The sequence below is a fragment of the Peromyscus leucopus genome, chromosome 4 (genome assembly GCF_004664715.2).
Source record: "Peromyscus leucopus breed LL Stock chromosome 4, UCI_PerLeu_2.1, whole genome shotgun sequence".
Classification (NCBI taxonomy): Eukaryota; Metazoa; Chordata; class Mammalia; order Rodentia; family Cricetidae; genus Peromyscus; species Peromyscus leucopus.
Window position 1 is genome coordinate 16,700,302 of NC_051066.1, and position 20,445 is coordinate 16,720,746.

The 20,445-nt window shown below is 37.1% G+C and overlaps 1 pseudogene; it reads left to right on the plus strand.

The window, feature by feature from the left end:
- LOC114692726 overlaps window positions 1–16,369 on the plus strand; it is a 32,954-nt pseudogene extending 16,585 nt beyond the window's left edge.
- Window positions 16,370–20,445: the final 4,076 nt, after the last annotated feature.

Genomic DNA, 20,445 nt, shown 5'->3' on the forward strand with positions numbered 1-20,445 from the left:
AAGTAAATTCTGAGAACTGTGAACTTTAGATAAGTATTCCTGCAAGAAAAAGGTTCTCTTTGTTGGACCTACATTGTCAAGAAACCATTGAGATACCACCAACAAAAAGAAAATTTCTGCAGGCCTATGTTTTTGGTGACATTCACTCATTTATTTACTCATGCAACATTTTTCAATATATTTCAAAATACAAGTAACTTATTTACTTATTTAATGTCCATCGCAGCCATGAAAAGTATTATTGTAGTTTATATTATTAAAATGGGTATTCACATTCATGACACTTTCAAAAATCTTTAATTTTTAATTCAAGATGGTTAAGACTGTATGTAGTCTATGTCTAATCTAGAATTAATGTAAATTGTGTGCACATAACATAAAACTGCATTAGCTGTAGTTTTTCTACTTTGAATTAAAATTTTAATAACTTCATAAGTTGAATTTACATTTGACTTATTTTAGATTCTTACCCACCTCTGGTAAGAATATATCTGATGTTAAGAAGTCTCAGTATCAAGCCGGGCAGTGGTGGCGCACACATTTAATCTCAGCACTCGGGAATCAAAGCCAGGCGGATCTCTGTGAGTTTGAGGCCAGCCTGGTCTACAGAGTGAGATCCAGGACAGACACCAAAACTACACAGAGAAACCTTGTCTCAAAAAAAAAAAAAATGTCTCAGTATCTATTTAGAGTCTGCAAAGACACCATGACATCAGTATTCTTTACTTGCTAATGTAGAAAAGCTTACTGTAGCTTCAAAAAAGTTAATGAATTCAAAGTTAAACCTTTGGTAGATTTTAATCTAAAATTTATGTATTATTAATCCAAAACTTTTGCATTTTCCAAGACCTACTACTAAAATTTCTTAGATCATTTATTGTCAATGTGTTAATTTTCTGATTTGAGAAATACCTTGTAATATTTCAATTAAGAATTGTCTAGTGATCTCATAAAAATTTCTTTAAATCATATATATATGTTTATATATAAATATATATTCAAATAAACATACATATATACACAGACATATATGTGTATGTTTATGTGTGTAATGTGTATTAACGTATATTACTGAATTCACTTCAGTTATCATGAAGAGTTTTTCTTAGACAGAATATACATATTCCCAAGCTAACTATCATTTTCTAAATATAGACACTTAATTATCTGGAATTATTTTCAACTAACTAGAAAACTTAGTTTTAAGAAGATTGCATACTACTGAGTAATTATGCTCATTTCATGAGAATTTATTTGTAAGAAAATTTTCCTGTTTTAACAAACTTTAAACATCTGCATGCTAAATGCAAAGCTGAATGACAAGCAGCCAAGTACCTGCCTTTATAATTCACTATCTCTGAGACCTTACATCTTTCCTAAGGGTAAATAAGTGAGTAATATGCTGAAGCATCACATAAAATATTACCTTTTATTATTAATGCAGATATTTGCTTGCATCTAGCATCCATGCAATAAATATTTTATTTAAAAATATGACCTTTTTCCCAAATGGCTTTTCTTTTATCCTGCCTACTTCCCCAGATTATATTTAATTTACCTCTGTAGCTTCATAATTTAGTTCCTGATCTGAAACATAGCAAGTACTCAATAAATATTAACTTAACTAGTCTAGTTACTTTCCACTTTTGAGTATTGACTTCTAACAACTTATCTGTTCCGAACTGTGTTGTGTTCTAGTTATTTAGTGAGTCCTAGTTTACCCCCCAAAAGGTAGATATCCGGAAAATGTATATTTTTACCTTGAGACAGGCACAATTTCCCAGCATTATTAAGGCAATTAATGAGCATTTATAATTTTAATTTTATACCTCTAAGCTCTAATCATAAAAGTCCCACAATATGTTTAAGTCTTTATTATTTAGCTATGGAGAAACCTATGCTCCCTCTACTGGTCCTAAGGGAAAAGACAGTCTAAAATCCCTTTTCTGTCACACCGATGTTCTGGACAAAGAATGGGCTCCCCCACCAGAGGAACACTTTGGTATTGGAGGTACAAAATGCATTTCTGTTCAGTCTGAATTGACCTAAAACAACAGAAGAGCACCCATGCTTGTCATATGTGAAAGGGAAGAAAAGAATGGCTGAAACTTAAGGTTGTATAACTTATATTCATTTGTGCATATTTAAATATAAAAGTATATAGTCTCCAAGTTTGGAAACAAGTCTTACATTCTGGAATGTTTTCAACTCTGATAAAATAGACATCTTCTACCTTGCAACATTAGCTTTTGCTTACCAAATTTTTCAGAAGTTGAAAATTCTTGAGGATATATTTTGACTGATTCTAATATAGTCCTGAAAGTTCTCCTTGACCCATTTACAGGACAAAATTGACAAGAACTGAATTCTGTTGAACCCATCTCTCATAATTAGATGTAAGCTTTCTAGTTATGCTCAACATATCTTTTCATCATGTCTTCAAATGGAATGTGCTGAAATGTTTGCCTCTCAATGACATGAAATAACATGAGATATGACAATTAAAATGTGCACAGCAACAGATATTAGAAGACTGACATCAAAAGACCATTTGCACATTGTAAGTTTGGACTCTATTGGCCCATTTGTTTTGTAGTATATATCAAAAAGGCAGCTCTTAGTTTCTACAGGAAATACAAAAACTGTCAAACATCTCTGATCTGTGTTTCCACAATCCCCAAATAAACAAAATATTCAGGGGGGAAAAAGCACACTTTTAGCAAAAAGAACCTAACCATTCATGTTATGAGAGGACTCTCTTAACTGCCCAGCTTTCTATCTTTGTATTCATTGTTTGTCAGGATGTTTGTTTCACTGCAAAACACCAGGTTTAAAGTAATGGTAATTCAGAAAACTTTAGATTTAAATAAACATTTCTAAGTATTTTGGAAAATACCAGCTTGGTTAAATTTCACACTTTATTCTAGCCCAGTATTCTTTTGTAAGCTAGTGGGAGTGGCATATAACAATGGATATAGATCTGATTGTTGTCAATCACAGTATCTTCAATTGTCTCAAAACAGAATGCACAGAAATTGTCATAAAAGCAATGAAACTGTGTTGAAGTGGTTCTAAACTTTTTGCAATTGAATGAAATTAAATTAAGTCAAGCACAGATTGGGTTTTGTTAACTCATAGGTAACAGAGTAAAGTGTTAGCCATGACATAGTTTATTTATTCTTATACAGTTTACTATTATAAAGACATTTCAAGAATTTGAAATGTGAGCCAGTATGATGATATATACAAACTACCCTGGCCATCAAAAGCACTCCAACCTCTTTTCCATGGACTTGAAGAGGTGGTCATAGAAAACGGAGCACAGTAAAGTATTGGAGAAATTATTTTGGCCACTCCACGTAGTTAAAAGGATTCTGAGAAATCAAGAGTAAGCATGGAGAGAATTAGAATTTAGAAGACAATGGTCCCTTTTTATTGGTTTCCTTCTGTCTCACACCAGAGGGCTCTTCTGATATGGGACTGAAGAATCTCTTAAACTTTTCTTTTAGCAATATGCTTGGGTTTAGAGAAGGAGTGAGCCAATTCCATCTCCAAAGCCAGCTTGGCTATAATTGAATTGGAACCACAACTTTTCTAGATTGATAGAGAGAAAGATGTTAGACAGTGAGATTTTACCATGTGTAGATTGGTACCAATAGATTCTTCCTTTCTGCTGTAAACATCTGGATATCCAAGGCCTTATGAGTTTTGGAAGATGGGTATTTCCATTATCCTGGAAAGACAAAAACAGAACCCTACCCCACCCTTTGATTGTTAAATTTTTCTTACAACTTGTAGAGATGTCACATTGGTGGATGATCTTTTACTTCTTTTCATCAAGGGGTTTTTCCTGTTCGAATCGAATTTTTATTAATTTTGTTGGTATCCATAGCTTTTCTTCTCCTGCAGAAACAAAGGCAAAACCCCTTCCCCAACGTAGAACATATCCAGGTTTCCATTCTGAGGTCAGCACATCCTTGAAATAAACTGGTTGGTTTAGCTCAGGAGTTTTGTCTGTCGTCCAGTGTCTCTCCGCAGCTGTTGTTCCTTTCTCATTAGCATTGAGAAAATTCAAGGTTAATAAAGCACTATGCAGTCTATTTCTAGGAGTCATTGTTACCTGTTGCTGTTTATTTAGCATATCCTTTAAAGTTCGATTGGATCTCTCTATGACTGCTTGGCCTGTGGGATTATGTGGAATACCTGTAACATGCTTTATATTGTAATAAGCAAAGAACTGTCTCATTTTATTGGAGACATATGCTGGGGCATTGTCTGTCTTAATTTGTACAGGTATTCCCATGATGGCCATAACTTCTAATAGGTGTGTAATCACAGAATCAGCCTTTTCAGAACTCATAGGAGTTGCCCATTGAAATCCTGAATAGGTGTCAATGGTATGATGTACATACTTTAATCTTCCAAATTCTGCAAAATGAAACACATCCATCTGCCAAATTTCATTTCTTTGTATACCTTTTGGATTACTCCCGGAAGGTAATGGAGTTTGGTTATAGATGGAACAAGTAGGACATTTTTTCACAATATCCTTAGCCTGTTGCCAAGTGATGGAGAAATCCTTCTTCAAACCTTTGCTATTTATATGGTGTTTCTTATGATATTCTGAAGCTTCTAGCACATTACCTATTAGTAACTGATCAATCTCATCATTACCTTGTGCTAAAGGTCCTGGCAGACCTGTATGGGATCTGATATGTGTTATATATATAGGATGTTCCCTTTTTCTGATGATTTCCTGCAACTGTATGAATAATGAAGTTAATTCTGTATTATCAGGAATAAATTCAGCAGTTTCAATATGTAAAACAACTCTCTCTGCATATTGAGAGTCAGTGACTATATTGAGGGGTTCTGTGAAGTCCATCAGTACCATAAGAATGGCATACAGTTCTGCCTTTTGTACAGAGCTATATGGACTTTGCACCACTTTACTTAAGTCTCCTGATTTATATCCTGCTTTCCCTGATTTATTTGCATCAGTATAGAATGTGAGGACTCCAGAAATTGGCTTTTGTCGTACAATGTGAGGAAGGACCCATTCAGTCTTCTTTATGAATTCTATTCTCTTGCTTTGGGGATAGTGGTTGTTAATCTCTCCCAAAAAGTTACTGCAGGCTCTCTGCCAGTATTCATTATCTTTCCATAGTGATGAAATTTCCTCATTAGTTAATGGTACTACAATTTCTGCTGGGTCCATTCCTGTCAACTGGCGAAGTCTTAATTTACCCTTTTGAATCAAATCAGAGATCTTTTCTATATAAGTCTTTAATTTCTTATTTGGTTTACGTGGTAGGAATATCCATTCCAATATAATATCTTCCCTCTGCATCAAAATACCTGTTGGGGAATGTCTGGAGGGAATATGACAAGAATGCATTTAAGTTCTGGATCCACACGATCCACATGTGCTTCTCGAATTGTCTTTTCTACTAGAGCCAATTCCTTCTCAGCTTCGGCTGATAATTCTCTTGGACTATTTAATTCTTTGTCCCCTTCTAGAGTATTAGCCAAATTTTGTAGTCCATCTTTGGGTATTCCCATGATACCCAGTAAGTTGGAAATGCTTCCTAATAACTTTTGAAAATCATTAAGAGTCTTCAATCTATCTCTTCTTAGTTGTACCTTTTGGGGTCTAATTTTTTGTAGCTCTATCTTATATCCTAAGTAATTAATAGAATCTCCTCTTTGTATTTTTTCAGGAGCAATTTGCAGTCCCCAGCGAGGCAAAACTTTTTTTACTTCTTCAAACATGCTTTCTAATGTATCTAACTTTGGATCAGCTAATAGGATATCATCCATATAGTGATAAATTATGGATTGTGGAAACTTTACACGAATTATCTCTAATGGTTTCTGCACAAAGTATTGACACAAAGTAGGGCTGTTTAACATTCCCTGTGGGAGGACCTTCCATTGATATCTCTTGACTGGCTGAGAATTATTATAATTAGGTACTGTGAAGGCAAATTTTTCTCTATCATTTTCCTGTAAGGGTATGGTAAAGAAACAGTCTTTTAAGTCAATAACTATTATAGGCCATTCTTTTGGTAGCATAGAGGGCAAGGGCATCCCAGTCTGTAGGGAGCCCATTGGCTGAATTACTTTATTAATAGCTCTCAGATCTGTCAGCATTCTCCAATTACCAGATTTTTTTTTAATAACAAATACAGGAGAATTCCAAGGACTGGTCGATTCTTCAATGTGTTGAGCATTTAACTGCTCTTGAACCAGCTGTTCTAAAGCTTCTAGCTTCTCTTTTGTCAAAGGCCATTGTCCAACCCAGACAGGCTTATTAGTTAGCCATTTTAAAGGTAAGGCAGTTGGTACTTCTGAGAGTTCAACAACAGCCGTGCTCTGTTTGTGAACAGCCTGAATGGTTGGTGACTGATTTTTATAGCATGTTATGATATTATTCCTAGAAACATGCATTGGTCTGTATTCCTTTTCTGAAAGTGTAGGAATTTTAATCTGGGTATTCCACTGTTGTAACAGATCTCGGCCCCAAAGATTTACTGCTACATTTGCTACATAAGGCTTCAGCCTTCCTCTCTGTCCTTCTGGCCCTATGCATTCAACCCATCTCGAACTCTGTTTTATCTGAGATAGGGTGCCAATCCCTAACAGTTGGACATCTACCTCTTGAAGAGGCCAATTCGGATGCCATGATTTTGGTGTAATTATAGTCACATCTGCACCTGTGTCTACCAGGCCCTCCAGAACCAGGCCATTAATTCGAATTCTAAGCTTTGTCTTTGTTCATTTATGGAAGTCTGCCAAAATATTTGTTTTATAGTGTTCTTTGTAAACTGTGATCCAGCTATCAAAGCTGTTTTATCATCCATTGCAGTATCGGTTTTTACATTAGGCATTGGTTTATTTAGTTGTCCTGGAGAGGAATTTCTTCCACAGTGGCAGGGAATGTTCGTACTACGTTTGGTTTGGGGCCTGCAAGAGGCCCCCTGAGGCGTTTCCCGCCAGTAAAGGGTTGCCTTGTATATCTATTTTTGATCTGCACTCACTGGTCCAATGTCGGCCTTTGCCACATCTTCTACATAATCCAGGAGGTGGTTGGGGTCTCCTGTTTAGGCTATTCCTAGAAGAAGTATTGCTTCTAGGAGTACCCCATGTACAGTTTTTACTTATATGACCTGGTGTACCACACTTAAAACATTTGGTAACACGGGGCCTTCTTTCACCTCTGGGATTTGTCTCTCCTATCCAAGCCTCATTACTGTAGTTAAGAGACTGAACACCATTAGTATATTGAATCCATTCTTCCAGAGGAGCTGATCTGATCTTTAATGGTGTAAGTATTCTTCTGCATTCTGCATTAGCATTGTCGAACGCCAAGGACTCAGTTAATACTTTTCTTAATTCTTTGTCTGACACAGCTCTTGTTATAGCTCTGTTCAGTCTTTGTAAAAAATCAGTGAAGGGTTCATGCGATCCCTGAAATATCTTTGTGTATACCTCAGTTGGTTTTCCAGGTTCTGGAATTTTTTCCCAAGCATTTAGAGCTGCTGTACGGCATAGGGATATTGTATGCTCATCATAAGTGGCTTGTACATTCCTGTCAGCGAAACATCCCTCACCAAGTATTTGATCTTGGGAGATCACAAAACCTCTGATTTTACCTTGTTGTTCTAAATTTTTTGCCTCTTCTCTCAACAAGCTTTTCCACTGTAACTGCTGGCTATATTCTAGAACAGCTGAAATTAACTGATGCCAGTCATCTGGAATGATTCTATGTGAGGTAGACCACGAATTTAACATCTGTTTTACATATGTGGATTGTATCCCATATGTAACTACTGCTTCCTTTATATTTTTAAAGTCCCTTGTTGAAATTGGTTGTAATGTATATGTCATATATGGCTCGGGGTGTGTGTCATCTGCTGGCTTCTCATGGACAATAACAGGATAAGCCATTGTATGAGAGCCATTTGGAGATGTTACAACCTCTATGGTCTTGACCTTCTGCTTATTAGTTCCCTTGTCATGTTTACTGAGAGTTTCTTCTAGGGCTTGCAAACGAGCACCTAGGGTCTGTTCTAGGGAGTAAACCTCCTCTCTTGTAAGGGACTCCATATTTCTCATGGAATCATAGAAGTTTTTATGTTCCTCAGAAACACATAATTCCATGGACCTTATCCTATCAATTAACGATGATCTTTCTTCCTTATATACTGTCTGAGTAGCCACAACTTCGCTCTGGAGAGTTAGTGTTCTATCCATTAAATATTCATATTTATTATCAATAAAATCAATTTTGGGTACAAGCCTGTTTTGTACATCCTGATTAGCAGATTCTAGAGAAAGAATCTTTTTCTCTAAGCCTTCATTGCTATCTTTGAAAGCAGATTCCAGAGAGAGAATCTTTTTCTCTAAGCCTTCATTGCTATCTTTGAAAGCAGATTCCAGAGAGAGAATCTTTTTCTCTAAGCCTTCATTGCTATCTTTGAAAGCAGATTCCAGAGAGAGAATCTTTTTCTCTAAGCCTTCATTGCTATCTTTGAAAGCAGATTCCAGAGAGAGAATCTTTTTCTGTAAGCCTTCATTGCTATCTTTTAAAGCCTGTATCAGTCCCAATAATGACTCATCTTTGTTCTTAAACCAGTGTTTGAACACTGTGTGAATTATTATGATGAATGCCAAAATGGTATAGCCCAGATATGCCTTAGGAATGTCGTATATTTCCAGGAAGATGTCATTCATCATACAGGCAAAAAGGTTTTTAAATTCTTGTGAGGTAATGTTGTCGGCCATATTACACGAATTACTCAAAATTTGTTAGTCAATTTTAAGGTGTAAAATTATCAAGTACCTTTACTTGAAACAATATGCTTACCTTTCGTGTAGTAGCACTTTTCAGCCAGCAGGTGGCGTTGGTACAGCTCCGAAACAGGGCCTGCTGGCGATCTTGGCTGGAGTCGGAGGGAGATGGCGGAAATGGCGGAGATGGCGGAAATCGGAGCTAGCACTCTCCTGCCTCTTTCGCTGGTCTGGGGCTAAGCTAGGGAATTGAGATCGGACTAGCTGCTCCCTTTTTCGGGAATGGAACCGTGTAGGTGTTCCCTGGTTATATGGAACTTTGCAGGCAGGTTTAGGTACCCGCCAGCTAGGGAGGAGACGGCGGGAGCCGCCCAGGCCTTTGGAGTTTGCCCCACGTGAGCGCCAGATATTGGAGAAATTATTTTGGCCACTCCACGTAGTTAAAAGGATATTTATTTAATGGCGTAACTCACAAATTAAGTAATGGGTAGGTCGCAGGGTCTGGGGAAGGTGTAATGCAGTCCAGCAGTGTTCTCCGGAGCTCTGCCCAGTCAAACTGCACCGGTCAGCTTCCGGGCACCGAGAGAGCGCCCAGAGAGAGCGCTGGCCCATCCAGCTCTCGGGTCCCCCGGCACCTCCCCTCGCCCCGCCTCGTAGGCGTTACAGTTGCCAGAGTCTCAATGGGGGTTGGAACTTCCAGATCCAAGCTAGAATGGCTACCCACTACAGTAAAGAACTGGACAGAATTTCCTACTAGTAATGATGAAGAGAAGAGCTGCCTCCATAGGACAAGCACACTAACCTCAACACCTTGCACAGTTCATCCTTTCTTAAACAGCAGAGGTGCGTTTGTTTTGAAGAGAGACAGAAAACCCATTGATTATAGGTGTAAATAAAGATTTATTGTTAATGGAATAATAAAGAAAAATCCTCCACCTCTTGAGAATGGTCAGAAGAAAAGTGTGGATCCAGCCCTGGGCTCAATATCATTTTCCAAAGTATGCCATTCTCACGGGGGGAAGGCTGAGAAACTCTCCTGTACCAGGTCACCAAAGTCTGCAAGCTCTCTCTTTTGCCACCACTGTCTGTCCTCACCACAAACTTACAATTATCAAAAGACTTAACAATTTTATTCCTAGGTATTTGTTCAAGACAAATGAAAACTTATATCTTTACAAATTCATACAAAAAGTAATCCTTATTTTCAATTTCTAAAAAATAAATCAAAGTTGAAGTAATTTAAATGTCTATCAACTGGCAAGTGAATGAAAAATTATAACTACTCGTTAGAATACTATTCTTCAATAAAAAGGAATGAGCTTCTATTATAGACAACATGGGTGGTACATGCCTTTAATTCCAACACTCTGGAGATAGAGGTAAGTGGATTTCTAAGATCAAGGCCAGCCTGTTCTTCAAAATGAGCTCTAGGACAGTCAAGTTTAGGCAATGAAGGTAACCATCAAAAACAGAAGACTGGTGAAAATGTAATTGAATGAGGGGGGCATGTTCCCATCCTGGCAAGCAACACAACTTGGCAGCTTCAGCCACATGGTTCTGGCATAAAAGTCAAGAAATGGGGTATGGAATCTCCCTCCAAAACCAAGGAGAGCTGCTGAGGCCAGGCTTATGTCAAGGGTGTCCCTGAATGGAGGCATAGAGAGGTTAATGTGTGAAACTGTGAAGGTGAAGCCTGGATTGCCTTGGAGACACCAAGATGCTGGAAATGCTAAAGGCATAAGATATCTGTCAAGAAGAGCTGCTAACAAGGAGTGGAAACAGCCCAAGAGAAAGAATGTATTGCAGTCAACAAAGCTGAAAGGAGTTGAATATCTGAAGAGTGCTTTAACATCAGATACGGAGTTACAGAGTTTGAAGTTTGCTCAGCTGGTGTTAAGTCTTGCTTTGACCAGTATTTCCTCAAGCTCCTCCCTTTCCTCCATTTTGGAGCAGTAATGTACATCCTGTGCCATTATATGTTGGATGTGATCTGTTTTTTTATTTTGATTTTATAGGGGATTGCAGTTAATAGAGTGAATGAATCTCAGAAGAGACTTTGAACTTTGGACTTTTAAACATTGTTGAGACTGTGTTAGACTAAAGGACTTTTGAAGTTTGACTAAATGCATTTTGCATTATGGTATGGTTATGAGGCTATGGGGGCCATGGAGTGGAATGTGGTGATTTGATTAGGTATGGTACTCATAGATTCATGTGTTTGAATGCTTGGCCTATGCAGGTAGCACTATTAGGAGGTGTGGCCTTGTTGGAGGAAGTGTGTCACTGTGGGGGCAGGTATTGAAGCCTCATATGCTCAAGCTATGCCTACTGTCGATGACAGTTCACTTCCTGGTGCCTGAAGATCAAGATGCACAACTCTCAGCTCCTTTTCTGACATTAAACTCCCTGCACTCTACCATGAAGCTAATGGACTAAACCTCTGAAACTATAAACCAGTCTGAGTAAATATCAGTTATATTATATTAAGTGAAAGAAGGCATAATCAAAAGACTGCATAACTACATAACTTCTCAGAACTTTCTAGAAATCAGATTCTCCTGTGGTCAATAGAAACAGTTCAGTATTGGCCTGGATGTAGGAAAGAGGCACAGAAGAACATTTTAAGTAATATGTAAGTGTTCTATATCTTTGCTATCATGGTGGTTATCGTGGTGATAAACACATTTGACAAAACTATATGAATCTTACTGTATTTAAATTATTCCATGAAAAACCTTAAAAAAAAGACTTAATCTACATATTTATCCTCACTTGTGTTAGTTTGAGTTCTTTTGAAAGAGTATTAGTTCACTTCAGCAGCTTTTATGGAGTAGTTAGCAAACACCATGCCAAGCTATGAGGAAGAGGCATGGCCTTCCACATATTCAGAAAGAAATAAGATACTTCATAAAATAGGTCCTTATTTTTCTTGTTACTTCAATAATGATTCAAAAGCAATACTGAAATATTCAGAACCATGTGGCAGTAAATTGCATCATGTTACAGCCTGTTGGCTACAACTAAAAAAGTATTTAGAGAAGACATTTATGGAAAAAATAATGAATACTGAAAATCGATGAATGAAGGCTTTAACTGAAGAAGCAAATGTAAAAAAAAGGTAAATAAAATAAAGGAAATCACAAAAACAACACATTAAAAACTTAGTAGATTAAATCAGTAGATCATTTTACAACACAGATGAATCACTGGGCCTCTGAAATATAATGTGCATCACTAGTCACCAATAATTTGTAAAATGAATCCTTTCTTAAACTAACTTGACTACTAAACCATTTTGTGTGTTTTTATGTATGTGATTAAACTTTTCTTTTAAGTAGGATAAAAATTAGGGGGGGGGGAATCTGGTCCATTTTTATTGTTGTGTGAACTTTTCCTGAGGAGAAGTAAATAAACACCCATTCACCCCAGGTAGGGACACCAATGGCAAACAAAAACAAGAATTCCATCAAAGTTCATCTTGGTGAACCAATGAACTTATTTAAGCCTATCCACAATAGGCTGTTTGACAAGCCTACCTTCTAGACAACCTAGGCACCACACCCCAGGTTCTGAACCCCTCTCTGATCCAGATTACCCTCAGTGCTAGACTGGCCCCAGAAACCTCAGATTTCTGTCCTCACCAAGCACCAAGATGATCTGTGTAGCCTTAGTCATCAGACTGAGCCTCCAAGATGAGCCTTGCATAAATAGGCTCCAATCCCAGTAAACACTGAGCTAGTCCTGTGGTCCTACACTCTTAGACAGTTTACTTAAACTGATCTTCAAGGCACCTTGTAGAACAAGGAAGAATTCTACAGTTCCAGTCTCTAATTCTGCTTAATAGAATCTCTCTCTGGGAGCTGTTATAGTACTTAAACATCATCAGTCCTATATTCCACATTGGTGCCAATAACAGGCAGGTAGACAATAGACTTTCTATCTACCTTCAACAGCTTTTAAACTTTACAAAATCACATTTCAGATCTTCTAAGGGCCAAATGTTTTGAGAGTCCCAAGCTTTATTCTATCTCCACTGTTAGTTATAGGCATTACAGAAAATATAAATAAAAAATACCTGCATGAAAACAGTGTACAGAAAACATGTATGGAAAAATATGGAGGTCCTCAAGTAATAAAAAAATAAAACTATCCTATGATACAATAATCTTAGTTTCAAGTAAAGTTGCAAGGAATTAATTAGTATATTATGCAGTCTAGAAATATGCAGCTTCATGTTCAATAAAACATTATCACAATAGCTAAGATGTGAAAAACTTGAATATCCATAAGTGCCTAAAACATTAAGGAAAATGTAGTACATGTGCATGATGGAAAACTAATGTGTCTTAGGAAGGAAAGTCTACCACTAATAACAACATGAATTGTTGTTGTTGTTAGCATTAATTGTCAACTTGACAGAACCTAAAATCACCTGGGAGATGGGTCTCAGAGAGTAACTATGAGGGATTATCTTGACTGTTATATTTGAGGTGCAAAGGCACAGCCACAATAGGTGAAACCGTTCCCTGGGCAAAGAGCATGTGCTATCTAAAATGGGCACAGTGAGCTGAACATTGGTAATCACTGTTCTGTTCTTCTGAGAACATAAAGGGACCCAGCTGCTTCAAGCTCCTTTTGCCTTGACTTTCCTACCATCCTAGACTGTACCTTAAACTATGGACTAAAATATACCATTTCTTCCCTAAGTTGCTCTTGTGAGGGCATCACAGCAACAGGAGGTTAATTAAAGGCATGTGCCACCACTGCCTGGCCAGGAGGATCTTTGTGAGTTCGAGGCCAGCCTGGTCTACAGAGCAAGATCCAGGAAAGGTGCAAAGCTACACAGAGAAACTCTGTCTCAGAAAAAAAGTAGATGTTAATTAAATGACATAAAATTCTAGGTAGAAAGAATAAGCCTAGGAGGTTCACTATGCAGCTGAGTATGCCTAAAATCCTAATATTGGGAAAATAAGGAAAGTGGATCAAAAGCTTGAGGACAGCCTGAACTACACTGCCAGGGAAACTCTGTCTGAAATAAAATGATAAAACAATAGCTGGTATTGTAGTTTGGTGGTAGACTACTAACTTCAATCCCCAGCATGACAGGAGGGAGGGGCTTATGACTATAGCTAATAAATATGTATTGTGTCCTTAAAACTTGATAAGAGAAGACTTAAGAGTTCTCACCCAGCTGGGGAAGGTGTAGGAGAGGAGTCCCCATCTATGCAACTATGGCTGGATAAGTGTGGGTATGGTAGCAGTAATCATGCTGGCTACAGACCTTCCAGTGTGTCTGCTTTAAGGCCACCCACGTTCCTGCTAATAACTCCTCACACATTGCCTCCCTAAGTTGCTCTTGTGAGGACATCACAGAACAGAAGGCACTGAAACATATGCCAAGTAATGAAAGACAAACAGGATCTCAACATGAACTATAATTTAACTCATTGAAGTAGACAATATCGTGGTTGTTGCCAGATAATGAGCATCTGAGCATCTCCAAAATGACCTAATTCATGAATTGCTGCACCGTGTATTAAGTGGAGAAATGAAGCCTCCATCCGTCTTAGTGCAGAAGGGCAGTGCCCTCCTATTAGGTGTTTCTAACTGGCTGGTGGTAGATCAATTACAAAGACATGGCTATGATATCTGCTTTGTTTTCTTCCCAGCAAGATGTTTGGCAAAAAGAAAAGGGACTTACTATGAAGGATCTATCACATCTCCTTTAAATAAACCCTCATTCAGTCTCTTCAGATCACTGATTTCAGGGTTTCCTAAAGAAAACTAATAAGTTATTTTAGGAATTTCTTAAAGGAATTGGTGGAATATCATCAAACTACAGAAAGTTGTAACATGGAAACAGACCAACTCTACACTTGCTAGCAAAATGTCTCTTGCTGAGATGTTTCAGCTTATTGATGACCAACTTGCAAAAGTTTATCCTTACTGTCCCAGAATCTTTAGAGACAAAGTTAAACCAATACAATGCCAACTTTGGGTAGAAAAACCATCCAAAGATGAAGTATTTTAGAGAAGCTAGAATAACAAATGTTAAGATGGAAGATAAAAGAAAGTATGAAAAGGAACTGGCTGGGGTCTCTGATTTCCCAGTAAAAGAATACTCTGTAAAGAAAGAAAAAGCACTGAAAGACTGAAACAAAAGAGATTTGTGCTCAAAGACAGCTTCTACAAAATGATAGATATTGGCTCCGAGAAGAAAAGCTGAGCTGAAGAAAAGAACTAAAGCTTTGGAATTGATCCAGAAGCTGCAAGAAGAAAAAATTTAAACTGAAGGTGAGACACTCAGGAGTCAGGAATAGAATCTAAAGAACATGAAGAGAGATCTATGATCAAAAGCTCAACACTGAACTCCAGTGACAGCTGGAAGCAAGAGATGATTGCATCACTAGAACTAATAACCTGCTAGAAGAGGAAAGGAAGAATAAAGACAACACCTCAACTGCAAGAGAACCTCACATTATTCATTCAAAAACGGAAGAACTATGAAAATCAGTTGACAGCAGCTGAGGTGTAGCTAGTCTGCCAAAACCCCTCCCCGACTTTTTCAATTCAAAACAAAACCATTTGCTGAATGAAAAGATGAAAGAAAGTGGACCTTCAGGTACAAAATGAATTACTTAAACAGCAACTAGAAGAGAGTAAGAATGGGAAAACTCCTAGATCATATAAGTCAGCCACCTCCTGAGCCTTTTTGTTTCCAGAAAGAATTACAGAAAGCAGAAAATGCTATAGCGCTTAAAGCACAAGGTGCTTGAAACTCATGGGCAAGCGTGAAAACAGCTGTAAAGTGAAACTGAACATTCTACACAGCTAAAGGTCCAGATATTTGGAAATGATCTTTTGACAAAAGGTTAATTATTCTGGTTTCTCTGTAAAATGCAACTAAAAGAAACTCAGAGACTCTGGAGAAGGAATGTTCCAAAGCAGTCTCAGACGTCATTCTCTGAGTGGCCTAGTGAGTGGCAAGATGGCGGCTCACAATTTGGATACAAGTGGGTATTTCTAGAATGCGCCCCTTGAACAGAACAAAGTTATGGTCGATGGAGTCAAGTCAAGGGTCCCAGATTATGCAAATGCAGTGACAAAGCTAACTCCACAGATTCTTGAGTTTCCAGCTAGTACTAAGGCAAACACACATATGTATGTATATATTCATGTATTCAACCAAAATAAACAAAAGATGAAGTGGCAGTACTTAAAACAAGAATTTTTTAAAAAATTAATGGCTGCATTGTATGAAAAGTTTCAATGAACAAAAATAAAAGATATCATAAAATTAATAAAGAGGGAATTATTTGAAGTTGCTTCCTCATAGGAAATAAGCATCACTTGTATTTATTAATTTTAAAATCTCTCTCTCTCTCTCTGCCTCTTCCCCCCGACTGTGTGTGTGTGTGTGTGTGTGTGTGTGTGTGTGTGTGTGTGTGTTTGAGGCTCGTGCTAGGCAATCACTCCAACGCTAAGCTGTTGACCCAGGTTCTATTTTTCTTTTTTAGGCAAAGGAGTGCATTCCAATTTACTTCATGGCAACCAGAAACACTTAACAGGCATTTGAAAACAAATATACTTCAAATAATTTGGATTTGATAGGTTTCCACACACCTTACTCAACATGTAAATCAAAAGTCAATATCCCTAGTCTTCAGTAATAAAAGCAAGCCTACAGTTATTGTTTTCCAAATTCTATGTTGTTTATCATTGCATCTGTGTTAGCAAGATACCAAATAAACTGAGTGGTACCATTTTAATTAAGCTAATTTTAAAGTGTTTACAAAATTAAACCACAAAACAATTTTTAACCTGACACTGCTTCGTCTTAGGAAAAGATAATTGGTATCTAAGTAATTCAGACACGTATTTTAATGTGAACATGAGTCATTTAAATGGAAATCAATAGAAAAACTGTTCACTTTCCAGTGAAAATAGCTTGAACACACTGAAAAGATTTGGTAATATTGAGCAACAGACCATGAGAAACTGTTTGTTATCAATAGTTAGTGCTGAGTTCCTTATCTAATGAGGTGAGAAGAAACCAAGAGTGGTTAATAATCCCACAAACTGCTCCTAATCAAACCATTTCAACAATGTTAATTATGGAACTAAGAAGATTGTACTGTGAAATAGGAATAAATATAAAACCACCGATTTTGTCCTTATTGTGTTGTAGAAAACTCATTTTCTAAAGCTAAATGAAGCTCAAAATACAGTATTTCCTTTTACAGAAATTACTTCAAGAACTATCAGTGTGAAAAGGTTTAAACAGAGATGAAATTTAAATTCTCAAAAGTTCATTCAGAGTTGGGGGGATTAATTTTATAGTTTGAGTAGCTCTGTCATATGCTAAACAAGTGATTGAGCTTTAACTATTGTTACAATGAGATATTCCTTTATTATGAAATATGATTTTGAATGGATTTATGTCAACTTGACACAAGCTAAAGTCCTTTGGGAAGAGGAAACTTTAATTGAGAAACTGCTCCTAAAGATTGCCCTTGGACAAGTCTGTGATATATTTTCTTAAATAGTGATTGATGTGGGAGGTCCCAGACCATTGTGGGTGGTACTGCCCGTGAACAGGTAGTACTATAAGAAAGCAGGCAGAGCAAGTCAGTAAGCAATGTTCTTTCGTGGTTCTGCTTCATTTCCTGCCTCTAGGTTCCTGCCTTGAGTTCCTGGACCTGAGTTCTTTCAATGATGTTCTGTGATGAAAAACTATCTGATGAGATAAACTCTTTCCTCCCCAAGTTGCTTTTGGTCATGATGTTTTATCAGAGCAATAGGAATCCTAACTAGAACAGATGTTTTATCATAAATAGATTGAGACTGAATTTTTCAGTTAAGTAGCATAAGCATTTTAAAAGATGTTGATACTAGGACTGGAAAGACAGCTCAGCAGTTAAGAGCACTTCTTGTTCTTGAAGAGGATCCAGGTTCCATTCTCAGCATTCACATGGTGACTCATACTATCTGTAACTCCAGTTCCAGGGGATCTGATACCCTCTTTTGACCTCCCTGGACACTAGGAACAAGCTTGCAAGCAAAACCCTCATATACATAAAAGAAATAAAGATATAAAAATCTTTTAAAAAATGATTTAAAAGATTTCCATATTATCAAATTTCTCCTCAAAATAACATTCAATCACCAATATTATGTTATATTTAACATAAAATGCATTATAAATGTAATATAAAATATGTTACATATAATATATAACACTTTTTAAATGTAATTATACGACACTATATATTATATATTATATGTCATATATAATTGTGAGCAAACAAGCTTGTTTTTCTGCCATTCTTCAGGTCAGTCACTAAAACAATGAATTTGACAAAGGAGGCTTTATTCAAGGCAACCAAATGTACAGCATGAAGACTCAAATTGAAATCAGCCTCCCCAGATGAAAGCACTGAGGATAAAGAAACATTGTGAATAAACAGATAAAGAAAAGTAATTAGAAGTGACCAGTGGTCTGCACATGAATAATCAATATGGCTATTCATAGGATGTATACTCTGAAAAGAGCAGTTGGCACTGCCGAAAAGTAGGGATTTTTGCCTGTCAATACAATATCAAAATGCCATCCAATGGAAATCTGTACAAGCCCCAGTGAAGAGTAATCAACAATAGTTAAACTACCTCAAGACTGATGGCACATAGCTCTGCTGTTTGACTTCCAGAATCAGTGTTTGTTTTTTCCAAAGCTTACTAAAACCGAATAAGACAACACGCAAAGGCTCAGAACCAGAGAACGGACACATGCACACAGTTATTTGCTGTCAGTGAGAAGAGGCCAGCTGCATTTGTTGACTACCGATGATTAAATTTAGAGTTCTGTACTCCCATGGGATCTCCGTGAAGGAATTCTTGTTTTTTTGTTTTGATTTGTTTGTTTAATGGTTATATTCTTGATGATAGTTCTTGAAACTAAATGGTTTTCAAGACCATAAATGAGGATATGCAACAGAAAATAAGAAGTAAGAAAAACATTTTTCACCTTTATAATTAACAGTTTTTTCCCTCTGACTTCGAATAAAATAAACCTATATCATTAATAGAATGAAATGAAGTAGAATATAAGTGACATATACTAAGTATCTACTGTGTTAGAGGTGCTTTTTCACCTCAAAACCTAATGAAGTAGTCACTCCTTTCCTAATTGTTTAATATGGAAACAGTTTTTGCAATTTCAACCAAACTTCACAGTGACAGATAGTTATTAAGTAGCTAAACCAGATTTGAAATTAACTTACTCTGAATCAAAAAATCATGTTGGGTAAAAACTGTAGTAGTTGGGAAGGAAAAGGTATGTACATACATACGTACGTGTTGTAGTTTGAATGAAAATGGCCCCCGTAGGGTAATGAGAGTGGCACTATTAGGTGCTGGAGGAAGTGTGTCACTGGGGGTAGGATTTGAGGTTTCAGATGCTCAAGCCAGGTCTACTGTCATTCTCTCTTCCTGCTGCCTGTCTATCCAGATGTAGAACTCTCAGCTCCTTCTCCAGTACAATGGATGCCTGTGTGCCACCATGCTGTCATGCTTCCCACCATGATGACAATGTACTACACCTCTGAACTGTAAGCCAGCCCCCAATTAAATATTTCCTTTACAAAAGTGGCCATGGACTTAACTGCAATAAAAATCCTAAGACAACACGCGCACGCATGCACATTTGCACTCAAGGGAGAGTATGTTTTTCCTAGAATACTATATTAATCTTCTCAGATTATTCCATTAAACATTTTATAGTAGTATTTCCTATCTGAATTTTATTTGAAGTCAGACGGATGAGTACACATGATTTTATATTTGAGATAAGGAAAACTGTATCAAAGGACATGGACTGTGCCATGGAAGGCCAAATCAGACCTAAGTTAGGACCAGACATACTATGTTTAACTCAAAGATGCAAGTGAAGCTAGGTTACACATACCTGTAACCCCAGCACTTGGGAGGTAGATGCAGGAAATACTTGTCATCCTTAACTATGAAGTAAGTTTGAGTCCAACTTGGACACAAAAAATGAAAAAAGAAAAAAGGGAACAAAAAGAAAGACTGAATAATTATAAAAACTGAAGTTTTAGATTTCTTTCTTTCCAGTTTTTGAAATAGGGATCTCATTATATTGTCCAGGTTAACTTTAAACTCACTGCCCTCTTGCCTCAGCATCTGACATTAATGGAGACTATAACCATGGTCAGATAGGATTCATTCTCTGTCATAAAGAACTTAAGTTGAGCTTCACAAATTTAAATAAGCTCTATACTATAATTCTAGACCTTACAATAGACATCTGTGATGCTGCACATCCTTCAATCTAGATTAAAAGAGATAACTGGAGAAGAAAAGGAGAGCCAGAGAGCAGGACATGAAAACAGGCATCTTCAGAGTCTCCAGAGACAACAGATTTCTCATTTCTCTTCTCTTCAGTGACAATTAACTGTTCTTTCTATTGTTCTTATTCTAGGCAGCAGTAGACAGAGGTCTGTTCTACTGCTGTTTGCAAAGGTATCGTGTTATTCAAGAAGATTGTACCTCCCAGTAACAGTGACTCCTACCATCACAAGCCATTTATCCCCATTCATTGTTTGACAGTTCCAACTTAATGCATTTCTACCAATT